At 37.0% G+C, this 12,474-nt stretch overlaps 1 pseudogene across 1 annotated transcript; it reads left to right on the plus strand.

The window, feature by feature from the left end:
- The first annotated feature begins 823 nt into the window (after window positions 1-823).
- On the plus strand, window positions 824-4,037 carry LOC147379797 (axin interactor, dorsalization-associated protein pseudogene; annotated as a pseudogene). The gene has a single exon (XR_015163679.1). The product of XR_015163679.1 is annotated as an axin interactor, dorsalization-associated protein pseudogene (transcript).
- Window positions 4,038-12,474: the final 8,437 nt, after the last annotated feature.

Consider the following 12,474-nt stretch of genomic DNA (forward strand, 5'->3'; position numbering starts at 1 on the left):
ATTTTCTAAGGTATCTGTAATAGTCTGTATGTATATAACATTCTTTATAAGACACTTCAAGAACCTGATCAAAAAAAATCAATACAGATGTTATACAATATATAAGGATGAAACGTAGAAATCATTTGTCAGGTTAGCTAATAACCCAAGGGACAGACTTTGTCAATATTTTTGGTAACCCATATTTTCAGTTCTATAATGGACCTCATGCTAATTATTAGAGGCACCTTAGGAATGACATATGTCATATTATGGTTTCATTCTACTTGTCAATTTCCAGGAAAAGTGACTTCAGTCTCAGTAAAACCTAATATATGTGGTATTGCAATGTATATTTCTTTCATCTTTGCGTAATAATAAAAAGGTATCATATGTTTTCAACAGTCTAATGGGATTCCATATCCAGAAGTCACATTATTTCATATCTCCCTTAATTTCACAGTGTTTAGCAAAACCTTATTTTTGTTGTTTGAATGTAAGAATGAAATTGGAGTAATATGCAGTTGAAGCAAACCAGATTAAGAACAAAGCTATTCTAAAACCCAGCTGCCAACCAGCTACTCAGTCACCCACCTTGCTTAATTTGCTCTCCTGAAATTGAATAGCAGCCAAAACCAAATTCTTTTCAAAAATGGATTAAGATGCATGTGGATAACAAAATGCTGTTAAACAAACCTTTCCATATCAGTAAATAATTTGAGAAGAAAGAGGCAGATGAGAAATCCCTGGGAATTTATGAAAACTTGGCAGAAATGTTTATCAATTAGGTTATGCAAGAAACTCCTAATAATAAATAAGCACACTGAAAAAGTCCTTGTGTAAAGCATAGCATATTTTACCACCATTTGAAAAATATGTAAAAATGTTTTTATTTTTAATCTTTCTAAATTCAGACATTCAAGAAGCTATTTTTGGTGCTGGTACAGTGTTCTGACACCTTCTCCCTGAGTAAAATCAACACATCTGCTGAAATTAACATTTTTATCTCCACGGACCCACATGTCCCTGAGAAATATAAAATATCATTGTGTTTTCTGCTAACCAGCATTTGGACACAGACAGCTGTTCAAGCCAAATCTACTCCAGTCTTCTGAGAGAAGGACCTTGTTATCACTAACCCATATATCTTTTGAATATTGTAAGGCCTCAAACAGGGTGAATAAACTCAGCTCAAAGTAAACCAAATATGAATTGGTGGGTCTGTGGTAGCCCAAGTCCCATCTGTTGGGATCTGCATATGTAAATACATTAGCAATCCAGCAAGTTTGCTTGATGCCCAGATCAAGAGATGAAGGAAGAGCAGTACAGCTGTAATGTTTTCTTACATCCAACAGAGAAACAGATCCAAAACCCTGGAACCTATGCAAATTTTCCACTTGGTCCCTCTACTCACATCTCCTTTTAAATTGACCCCAGGGTACCATCATTACAGACTGGAATCACAATCTAATGTTTCATTAGTCAATATACTTCAAGGTTCAAGAATAATTAAAACATCTGTCATGCACCTTCCTATATGTTAGAAAATATAAGAAAGACATATTTAGTCCAAGGGACTAGAAGACAGATACATACACAATTATAACACAGAATGTGCTAAGGGAGAAATAACATTACAGGAATTCAAAGAAAAAAAAAAAAAACACATGAAAAAGTTTAATGAAAAAAGTGAATCTTGACCTAAAAGACAGAAAAGAATAGAATGACAGTGGCGGCAAATGGGCTTGGGCTGCTCCTTGGCGGGTGGCGGCGGTGGCCGTAGCGGTTCCTCCTGGCCCTGTTAATGTCGGGGCCAGGCCCGGGGAGGATGGCGCCCTAGAGCCCAGCCTTTCCTGGGGGTAGGGGAGGGAGGGGACGGGTGGGGACCGGCCATGTCGGAGGTGACCCGAAGTCTGCTGCAGCGCTGGGGCGTCAGTTTTAGGAGAGGCGCCGACTTCGACTCTTGGGGCCAGCTGGTGGAGGCGACAGACAAGAATCAGGTATTAGCAAGACACCTACAAAAAGAGGCCCAAGCTCAACACAATAATTCTGAATTCACAGAAGAACAAAAGAAAACCACAGGCAAAATTGCAACATGCTTGGAATTACGAAGTGCAGCTTTACAGTCCACACAGTCCCAGGAAGAATTTAAACCGGAAGATCTGAAGAAGCTAGAACCAATCCTAAAGAATATTCTTACATATAATAAAGAATTCCCATTTGATGTTCAGCCTGTCCCTTTAAGAAGAATTTTAGCACCTGGTGAAGAAGAGAATTTGGAATTTGAAGAAGATGAAGAAGAGGGTGGTGCTGGAGCAGGATCTCCTGATTCCTTTCCTGCCAGAGTTCCAGTGGTAAAGAATCTGCCTTCCAGTATAGGAGAGATGGGTTCAGTCCATGGCCCAGGAGGATCCCACATGCCCATGCGTCACAACTATTGAGCCTGTTGTCTACAGCCTGGGAACCACAACTGCTGAAGCCCGCATACTTTAGAGCCTGTGCTCCAAAACAAGAGAAGCCACCACAGCGAGAAGCCCTCGCGCCACAACTAGAGTAGCCTGCACAGCAGTGAAGACCCAGCACAGCCAAAACTAAAAATATTAATAAATAAAAATTATTTTAAAATTTCAAAAAAAAAATAATAGAATGACAGAGGTTGATAGAAAAAAGAAAAAGAATGTTAGTGAAAAAAGAGCAGTCCAGCTTCATGCAAACCCAAGGAATATATAGAGGGTAGGAAGAAAGGACCTAAGGGTGAACTGATTTTATCTGGTAGTCTGTAGGGACCAAGGGCCCTCCAAATCAGGAATATTTTAATGCATGATTACATTTGTCTTAAAAGGAAATTAACATCCAGGAATAGGACGGATATAGATTAGCAAGGATGACAGAGGAAAAACTGAAGGAATGAGACTGGTTGGGAAAGAATAAGAGTGAGAAGAGTTACACAGAAGTTAGAAAAGGACAGATTCAAGTGGTATTTTGAAGGTAATTAACAGAGCTTAGTAATTCATAAGATGCTAGGGTAAGGACAGGGAGGGCATGAAAGATGACTTTGCATAGTATGGGCGATAGGAAGACATTGCTCCACAATTATGGCATTGTTTGATAGGGAAATTTTATGAGCTTACTTTTGTACGTATTGACTTTAAACAAAAGAATGTAAACTTAAAATCTGCTTTTTCTCAGATAGCCTTTAGAAAAATTTTGCTTTGACTCTTGAGTTCCAAAATTAGCCCTGAGCTGTCTAGCTCTGTGCTCAAGTATTTTGTCTTGGGGTGTCAGAACATCCTCTTTTTCTAAGACCTGCCACATTTACTCTCCAAGATTTCATTTAACAGAAGATAGGCAATGATAATTTTAAATGTTTTTCTCAGTAGGCTTTTTTCCCTTGCTGTCAGTAGATATTTTAATTATTGTAACTAAATTTTGGATGCAATAACTTTTGTTAATGTGTGAACAAAGAAGCATACCATTTGGGGTTCTAATTGAATATACACCAAAACCTCTGACTCTAAAAAAGATCTCTTAGTTGTTGTGCCATCTGTTTATATACTAATTAATGGCTTAAAAATAGATGATCTTTTGAAGGCAAATGACATGAAAATAGTGGAAAATACTAATATAGATCTCATAAACCTACACTCTTTAGGCATTACATTAAAAGAACAGCCTGAGATGATGCCATGAGATGCTGAATGAACATTATGTGTACATTATAATGTGTATGGACAGGGAGGTAGTTATTTCAAGAACCGTAAGGCAGGATTATTTATTAGATACTTTCATAGGTCTCTTTTCAAATTTTATAGCTAGTGATTAATTTTTAAACTTTATCTAGTCATGTGCATTTTTTTACCTATAAACAAAGATGAACCTTCTCTCCTTATTTTCTAAGTCTACACTATTCATTTTCTAAAATACAGTTATAAACATCCAAATCTTTGCTCCACATCTATTGTCTTATCCCTCTTCCCTTTCACAATTAAAGTTCTTAAACAAGCTGCCTACACATGCAATATTAATTTCTACACCTTATATACACATTCCTCAGCCCCCTGCAATGTGGCTTCCACCTTCACAAGGCCAATGAAGTCAGTTCTCATGAAGATCACCATGATCTAGGTTACCCTAAATCGAATGAAGACTTTGCACTGTTAGTCCTCTTGTTTGGGGGATTGAATGTGTTAATTCATCTAATATATTTAGTATCTGAAATAGTGAAGATATTCAAATATTCGATTGAAATTGAATATTCATATGTCTGAAATATTCAAGATATGTTCCAAACTTCTATCTTTTCTTGATATCTTCTACGTGTAAATCCAGCAAGTGATCTTTCCATCATTCAAAATAATTGAGAAGTCATCACATTTTTACTTGTATTTATATAACTAATCGAGAAAAACAGGTAAAAGAACAAGGTAAAGTTTGCTCTTCCATTTTAACTCTTCAGGAGAATCTCATCAGCATATATAATTTTCTGGAATGTGTGCAGAAGAGAAAACTAAGTATTCAGCCTCGTTCTCAAAATTTATAACTTCTTAAATTCACGTTCTGGTTGGACCACATAACACAACAATTGATATCTTTTCAAAAGTGTTAAAGACTTTCCTAAGATAGGTAGGGCTGGCAGTTCAAGGAGTATTGCATTACAGTAATAACCCATTTATTGTGGTGTGTGCTTTTTGGCAATTACAGCCAGAAACAAAGACAGGAAGCTGGAAATGAAACAAGCCTCCTGGCATCAAAGAAAACAGTCCCAAAGGCCACATCCAGAAAAAAGCTGGTTACTACCCTCAGATGCCTTACTTCTGAAAAAGAACAGCATGCGAAGGCTTGGGAAAAATCCATTCAACGTGCTCTTGAGGGCAAGGCAGTATTTCAGACAGTACAATAATCAATGTTGATATGAACAAACCAGAGTCAGTGAGTAAAGATTATGTCTGGGGTCCTTGGTATGTGAATATTGGAAAATCCATCATTCTTCAGCAAGATTTACTTCCAACATGCTTATAGGTACAAAGCTCCAGCCATAAAATAAATGAGTCACAGTGATGTAATATATATATAGGGCAGAGAGTCGATAATATTACAACTTTGTACAGTGGTGGATGGTAACTGGTCTTACTGTAGTGATCATAATGTATAAAAATACAGAATCACGATGCTGTACACCTGAAACTAATACAATATTGTATGTTAATTACAACAACAAAAAGTCAGAGTTTGGGTAACTCAGTTGTGAGAAATTTTACTTGGGTGGATAAACCCATTTTCAGATAATCCTGAATAAGGAATTAATTCTTAACTACCTCTGCTATAAAAAAAATACAACCACCAAAGTGAGACAGGGCCACAGTTGTTCAATCCAAGGTGAGATTTCTTGTGAAAATATAGAGTCAGAGAAACTAGATTCTAGACTCTGAACTGCCAAAAACCAGCTGGGTAATCTTGCCTTCTCTTTGCTTTGGTTGACTTCTCTGAAAAAACAAGGACATTAGGCTAGTTGATTTCTAAAATTTTTTCCAGTTCTAACATTCAAACATTAAGTATATGAAGATGCTAAAGAGTAATGGGAAGGAAAAGTTAAATCACATTATAAACAACTATCTTCCTTTTATTCATTCAACATTCATTGAGGCTTCTATAGAGATGACCTATACCAATCTCTGAGAATACTGTGTAGTAAGCATAAAAGAGATCCTGTCTTGAGCTTTCTGTTTAGTAAGGGAGTCAGGCAACAACAAAGCAAACCAACCAGATAAGAAAACAAGAATCTGAAAACCATAGGAAAGACATCTTTTTTAATAAGATGGTCAGGGAATGGCACCTCTGGATAGGTTATGTCTGAACCTAAATAATGAGAAGAAAAGCCATAAGGATAATTATTGAAGAGCATTTCAGGCAGAGTAATCTTCTAGTAGCACTAGAAAAGGGGAAAAACTTAGTGAACTGGAGGAACTGGGGAAAAAAAAAACCAGTACAACTATAATAATTAAGTAGGAGAGTGAAACGAAAAGATTTGAAGAGGTATTTGGGGGTCTTTCCATGCAGTCTTGTTAACCCATTCTAAGAAATTGGACTCATTCTTAAGGATGGCAGTGGAATCACTGAAGGGTTTTAAGTAATGCAGCAATACTTGCTGTTACAGAAGATGGACTGAAAGGGACACAATGGAAATGGAAAACCAATTACTTAGGAGGCTGTGGTAGAGGTACAGGCAAAGTGGAGAAGGGGAGAGATTTAAGATACGTAATAGTGGCGGTCGAAAAAGTGAGAGTTCCAGAAAAACATGTACTTCTGCTTTATTGACTATGCCAAAGCCTTTGACTGTGTGGATCACAACAAACTGTAGAAAATTCTTAAAGAGATAGGAGTATCAGGCTACTTGACCTGCCTCTTGAGAAATCTGTATGCAGGTCAGGAAGCAACAGTTAGAACTGGACATAGAACAGACTGTTTCCAAATATGGAAAGGAGTATGTCAAGGCTGTATATTGTCACCCTGCTTATTTAACTTATATGAGAGTACATCATGGGAAACGCTGAGCTGGATGAAGCACAAGCTGGAATCAAGATTGTCAGGAGAAATACCAATAACCTCAGATATGCAGATGACACCACCCTTATGGCAAAAAGTGAAGAGGAAACTAAAAAGCCTCTTGATGAAAGTAAAAGAGAAGAGTGAAAAAGTTGGCATAAAACAACATTCAGAAAACTAAGAACATGGCATCTGGTCCCATTACTTCATGGCAAATTGATGGGGAAACAGTGGAAACAGTGACAGACCTTATTTTTTACGGCTCAAAAATCACCGCAGATGGTGACTGCAGCCATGAAATTAAAAGATGCTTGCTCCTTGGAAGAAAAGTTATGACCAACCTAGACAGCATATTAAAAAGCAGAGACATTACTTTGCCAACAAAGGTCTGCCTAGTCAAAGCTATGGTTTTTCTAATGGTCACATATGGATGTGAGAGTTGGACTATAAAGAAAGCTGAATGCTGAAGAACTGATGCTTTTAAACTGTGGTGTTAGAGAAGACTCTTGAGAGTCCCTTGGACAGCAAGGAGATCTAACCGGTCCATCCTAAAGGAAATCAACCCTGAAAATTTATTGGAAGGACTGATATTGAAGCTGAAACTCCAATACTTCGGCCACCTAATGTGAAGAACTGACTCAATTGAAAAGACCCTGATGCTGGTAAAGATTGAAGGCAGAAGGAGAAGGGGACAACAGAGGATGAGATGGTTGGATGGCATCATCGACTCAAAGGACATGAGTTTGAGTATTGACATGACTCCAGGACATGATCCTGGAGTTGGTGATGGACAGGGAGGCCTGGTGTGCTGCAGTCCATGGGGTTGCCAAGAATTGAACATGACTAAGCGACTGAACTGAACTGAATAGTGGTGGTGGTTCAGTCGCTAAGTCATGTCCTACTGTTGCGACCTCATGGGCTATACCCCCCCATGGTCCTCTGTCCATGGGATTATCCTAGGCAAGACACTGGCATGGGTTGCCATTTCCTCCTCCAGATCTTCCAAACCCAGGGATCGAACCTGGGTGTCCTTTGCAGTCTGATTCTGTACCAACTGAGCCACCAGGGAAGCAAGAGTAATAATGTTTTAGTAATGGAGTTAGTAAGTCCCTGAATAAAGGTTGCTATGGCTCTACCAAGAGTATGTGCATGTTAGGTCACTTCAGTCATATCGGACTCTTTGCAACCCTATGGACTATGGCCTGCTAGGCTCCTCTGTTCATGGGATTCTCTAGGCAAGAATACTGGAGTGGGTTGCCATGCCTTACTCCAAGGTATCTTCCCCACTCAGGGATCGAACCCAAGTCTCTTTAAGTTTCCTGCATTGGCAAGAGGGTTCTTTACCACTAGCACCACCAGCGAAGTCTACATATAATGGAGGTGGAGTCAAAAGGGTTTACTAATGGATGATTTCGCCTATATAAGAGAATGAAAGGAATCAAAGTTGAGAAATAATCTGGTGCTAAGTTATTTGGGGGAGAATGTGCAGGGGACAGAGAAATTAATAGAGGAAAGATAAAGAGCTCAATTTTAGATGTGTATTTGATATATGTGAGACATCATTTGTAAGCAATAGACATCTGAACCCTCTGTTGTTACCTTTTGATCTTGGCCACAGTAATTGCATACCTTTTTTTACTAAGAACCATCTTCTATTTATCTTTTTATGTACATTACCCAGCAACATGTACATAATTATACAATGACAATTACGTACATTGTCCAGCTTGGGCTGGACAGTTTGTACTTCATACATATTTAATAATCTTCTCAAAAATAACGCTTTCCCCTTAACATTACATTTATCAGTATGTCCTCATTCAGACTGTAAAACTTCAGATGTCTCTAGTCTAGGTCTTCAGAACAGTGTTTGAACCTTAAAAGAATACTAATCTGGGTCCAATTCATTTTGCAGTCTAGCCAGCTTCCCACTACCCCACCACTCCCATGGCTGGTTTTAAAATTTAAATTGTGATTTATCAAAAAACAACAACAAAAAAACACCAACTCAAGATGCTCCCACTTGAGGAAGGACGGACTGCTTTTCAGTCAGCACTGGACCACAGCACATTTCCTGATAGTTCCAAACTACAGTGGGGGTCCTGTTAATTGTGGTCTTGACCCAGACCCTCCCAACCCACCTCCTTTCCCCCAACAACTAGACTTAGGAAAAAATAAAATGGCAGCAGAAGCTTAATTTGCAACAATCTATAAATCTGCTTCAACTTCTGCAATTTTAGATTGCAACTTCAACATTTTAGATTGAGTTCTAAAAAAAAAAAAAAAAGATCATTTAACATTGTTGATTTCTGTGGTGTCTATCTTGCTTAGTAACAATTTTGTTATAGGTCACTATAGAAATTTTACTTTTAAGAAAGTTGCATAAGAATCTGCCATATAACAAGGTGATGCTAATTATAATTAGCCCAAGCTACTCTCCAAGAAAGGCTTCCTCAGAATTAGGTTAAGTGTGTAGCTTATTCTTTCCTTGTTCCCCCAAAGTGTGCTCTCTGCTCCGTAAATATGTGTAACTTTCAATATATTTAAAGGCAGGGCAAATCTTATGTCCATACTTCCCAATTAGCTTGGCATGATGCCCTACAATAAAGTGCCTGAGTATTTTTCACATGGGTATCTCTTTTACAAAGGAAGATGAAAATATCTTTTACCAGGGTGTGTAACTGAACAAGTATATAACTAAACTTTCTCATTCCTATGGTTGTAGGGTCTATTATTGGTTAATACTTTTTCAGGTTGAATCATTTATTAGATCAAGGCATACTGCAAAGTTGCTTATAATCCCTTGCCTAAAAAGTGAGGTCAAATAATGTTAAGACGCCAAAGATCAGCCTGTACAATCCTCTTCTATTTCTATTCAACAGTCATCAATCCAAAGGAATCAAACAAAGAACAAAAAATGTATAGTTTTCTTCCAATTCCAATTAATTTCCATTGGTAATAGAACTGAAATGCAACACACTCGCTTGGCAGACTTACTAAAAATTTCAGGTTGGGCAGTTGAGATAAAATCATGACTAAACACTTGCCAAATCCACCCTCACTTACCTCCTTTCTCAGCATTACCTCCCCCAAATAATTCCTCAAATAAAAAACTAGATGAGTCAACCCCAAATTTGAAATGTAGGAGCCAAAAACCCCTAACACCTCTCCCCCTAAACACTACAGAAGCTAACCAAGGCTTACGGGTGTGAGCCACAGACCAGACACACTTGCTATTTGCTCTTTTATTTTCCCAGTGAGTAGCAGATGTGTTCCTGTCAACCAGTTATGTGAGCTGACGGGGAGGACAAGGCATTCAGGAAATCTGCTTAAAGCACCAAGTCTTTCAGCAAGTCATATCAATACTAAACCACAACAGCATATAACCAACCACATCAACCACACCCTCATCTGTCCTGGACATGTATTCTATAGTTTCTTGCATAAGTTACTAAAAATTAAGTCTTATGCCTGGCAAATTACATACAATCCATAATATGCAGTTATTGCTACCATGTCTTCCCTCTATCAATGATACACTGGTCTCTTCTTTTAGGAATAAGTTCAATTTTCATGTATTAGAGGCTCTAGCTGATTTCTTTACTCCTATCTGGGATGCTACTTGAAGGAAAAGGGAACTTGGGGTGGTTGTGAAATGTTTTTAAAAAACACTAAGTTAAATCAAATTTTAAACAGGTTCCTTAAGCAGGATGTCTCAGACTCTTTTAATATGATGAGATGCATTATTGTAAGTCTGGGGGGTAGGGGAATAAAGCGTACAGCAAGTGCAAAGCATATTTGGCTCACAGAATCCTTTTCATGGAACACACTGAAAAATGCTGTTTTAGGCATATGTTTATACAGGCTAGCTTGGTACTTACTTTGTAACAGAGTCTATGAAAAAAAATCATGCTTTGTGTTTGAAACATCCTGTTTAGAAACAAACTTGTGGAACACAACCTAATCACATGCATTTGCACATCTCCCGCCACTGTATAACTGTACTTTAAGATTTTTCCTAAATGGTGTGTAAACCTCAAATAAAATTTCCAAATTTCTTCAGATTAAATATAAAAACTCAAACTAAACACTTGAAAAATGTTACTCCTAAAGCACACGACGTGTATCAAAAATCCAAATGAAGTTTACTTGTAAGGTACAACTTCAAAAATGAAGGAATTTCTACACCTAAAAAGGCATGAATAGAGAGTACGAAATTTAGTTATATCCTGTCATTTGGCATGTATGAAACACTGAAACCAAAGAACTTGGCCAAGAATATTTTCCTCACTTAGTAAGATATCTGCTCTGCATGGTTGTTTGGAGGATTGTATCTTAAGACACCAAGCACAATGCTGGGCAACTAAACAAATCACTTTCACAGTGTAGTCCAAGACCCTCTTCTGGTATCCACAACACAAGACCTGGGTAGGAAGAAAAGAAAATCCACACACAAGCAATTGTCATATGACCGTATTTTATTACAATATGTTCAGTGTACTAATGTTAAGAGGAAAAAATGTAAACAAAATGAAAGTCTAGGGAAAAATGGCACTTTGCTTTAATCTTCAATTTGAAGTTATTTTTAACAATCCATTTATACCATTTTATGTCTCAGTTTTTAAAGAGCATCACTGCTGAATTTCAGACTGAAAAATGAATACACAGAAAAGATGACATCAAGAGTTAAGCAAAGAAGAGATACTGATTAAAAAACTGAAAGTAAAATCTACTTTGGCTAGAACTGAACACTGACAGATAACTTTCTCCAAAGGAAAATATAACTTGAGTCATAAAGGTTCATTTTTTGTATAGTTCAATACCACATCAATTAGAAACTCATGACAATGATAACAATTTTACTCAGTCACATTCGATTACCTAAAATTCTACTGAGCATGCTATTTGCCATGTCTTATTCCTCTGAGATAACTATCTATTTCCGGAAACCAGAAATGCAAGTTTGCCTGTGATTGAAGTTTCAACAAATAATTTGTAGAAAACACCAAAGATCAGTTGTTAAAGTTCCTACCTGTTCTTCACTGTATAGCAGCTATTTCTACAAATAAAGAGCACATGAATACTTCCTAAGAACTTGAAATGAGAAAACCAAAAACAGAGATCTGTGTGTATGAACATATGTACACATATATGTATAAGCTTAAATACCCCCAGACAAGTTTAAACAGAGAATACCTCAATATTCTAAATTCAGAAAGTAGGGATAAACACTGTCTAGTTTATCGATCAGTGGGACTACTAGCTTATGTTTTAGTTAGAGCACTATACCTGCAGTTCAGAAGTACTGATTAGATTCCATTAAAAAAGAAGACATCCAAACTAATAAAAACATTCTTCTAACAGTAAATAATTCTCCCACTTTTTACTTATTTTGACATTTGATATTTCCATAAGCTTGCAAGTGGAAGATAAGCTGCTCAATAAAAGCCAATTCAAATATACAATATACAGAAATTACTTAAAAAGTCTGCTCATATAATGGATTCTTTAGGTACTAACAAAAAATTAAAATACAAATAATTGACTAGAAATGTAATCTAAGATACACAGGAACTGCACTTCATTTTAGGGGGAAAAAGTCCAAATCTTATTGTGTTAGAAGAATAAAGAACATTTGTCATAGTATACATTATCATATTTCCTTAAAGCAGGAACTATTTTAAGCTTTTAAATTAAAAAGTGTTCAGAATTCTGTTTATACATTCAGGAACTATCATATCACTGGTTACACACAATTCTCTCATCATGCAAAAAAACCTCGGTTGTTTTCTAAGGTCTAAGTAAGTCAAACAATAAACTAATAATAGCACTTTAATTAGCAAGCTGTAAGTCAGAGACATGTAGAAAATTCTGCAGCTGAATTGTATTTCCTGTCTAGTACCGATGCTATTCATTTTCTCCATGTATTAGAAGAATGAATAGGCATTAATA

The sequence above is a fragment of the Bos grunniens genome, chromosome 1 (genome assembly GCF_055505025.1).
Source record: "Bos grunniens cultivar Pamir isolate PY7600 chromosome 1, Bosgru_T2T1.0, whole genome shotgun sequence".
NCBI classification, from domain to species: Eukaryota; Metazoa; Chordata; class Mammalia; order Artiodactyla; family Bovidae; genus Bos; species Bos grunniens.